The following is a 1,747-nucleotide window of genomic DNA, read 5'->3' on the forward strand; positions in this document are numbered from 1 at the left end:
GCTGTTTCTCTTCATTTTGAGTTGTGCCCCGTCAGCAAATGAAGGTCCCATGGGCCTTTTCCCACGGTCAACTCTACTTTGAGGAGGCAGCTCTTCCCCAGTCGCATTTTGAATGCCTTCCAACGTGAGGGGCTCATTTTCCAGCACTATATCTGATAGTGTTTCTCTGCTATTCATAAGGTTTCAGTGACTAAATATTCAGAAGTAGTTTGTCACTCCTTCTTCTTAGTCTGTATTCATCTGGAAGCTCATCTGAAACTTGTCCACTGTTGGTGACCCTGTTGGTGTTTAAAATACCAGTGACATAGCTTTCAGAATCACAGCAACTCACAAGCCACCACAGTACGACAAACTGACAGACGAGGGGTGGTATACATTTGACATATATATACATTAATGAACCAATTGTAACAAGATAATGAACCTATCCATCACTCTCAGAACTTAGCTCCTATTCCTTTATAATTCCTCCTTGTGGTTGCCACATCTGTCCTCCACTTCCTCAAGCAACTACTGATTTGTTTTCTGTCACTATATTTTTGTTTTCATTTTTAGCATTTTATATAAATCGACTCAAGAGTATATATTCTTTTTTTGGTCTGGCTTCTGTCACTTGGCATAATTATTTTGAGATTCATCCATATTGTTGCATGTATCAGTAGTTGGCTCTTCCTTCTGCTGAGTAGTATACTGTACTATATGGAATCCTGATGTGGCGCTGTAGGATAAGATCAGTTTGAACAGCAAGGTTGATGGTTCAAATTCACCAGTCGCTCCTTGGAAACCCTCTACAGTGCCGCCATGAGTCGGCAGCACCGACTCCATGACCTTAATTAACTACACCAGATACTATTGTATGAGCAGACCACATTTGGTTGATTCATTCACCTTTGATGAACATTGAGGTTATTTTCATGTTTGTGTATTTAAAATGTTTCTATGAGCATCCATGTGTACATTTTTCTATCGACATGTTTTAAGTTTTTATTGTGAATTGGGTGAAGGTTTACAGACAAAATCATCAACGTTACATTCAGCAAATTATACACTTTGTTTCATCTCAATGATTATAATCCCTTCCCTGCAACAACATTTATTCTACTTCCTCCCTATGGCTCCCCATTTATATCTTATATTTCACAAAAGAACAAAGCAAAAATATTTGATGTACACTTACAAAACAAAAAATAGATATTCATTTAAGTGTCTAAGGGTATGTTTTTATTTCTCCTGGATTAATACCAAGGAATGGGATTTTGTTGTTATGAGGTACTGTCAAGTAGGTTGTGACTCACAGCCACTCCATGCACCACAGAACAAAACACTGTCTAGTCCTGTGCCATCCTCACAATTGTTACATCTGAGTTCATTGTTATTGACACTGTATCAATCCATCTCTCCGGGGGGTCTTCCTCTTTTTTGTTGATCCTCCACTTTACCAAGCAGGATATTCTTCTCCATGGAATGATCCCTCCTGACAATATAACCTTAGTACTAGAGGTGAAGTCTTGCCATGATCACATCTAAGGAACAATCTGTCAGTATTCCTTGCCAACACCATAATTCAAATGCACAGATTCTTCTGTGGTCTTCCTTATTCATATTCATATGGCATGGGTCATGTTCACCTTAGTCCTCAAACTGACATATTCGCTCTTTAACACTTTCAGGTGGATTTTGTAATTTATAGGAGATTTGCCTAGTGCAGTATATCATTTCATTTCTTGACTGCTGCTAATATGAGCAT

Source organism: Chrysochloris asiatica, unplaced genomic scaffold, assembly GCF_000296735.1.
Source record: "Chrysochloris asiatica unplaced genomic scaffold, ChrAsi1.0 scaffold00173, whole genome shotgun sequence".
In the NCBI taxonomy this organism is placed as follows: Eukaryota; Metazoa; Chordata; class Mammalia; order Afrosoricida; family Chrysochloridae; genus Chrysochloris; species Chrysochloris asiatica.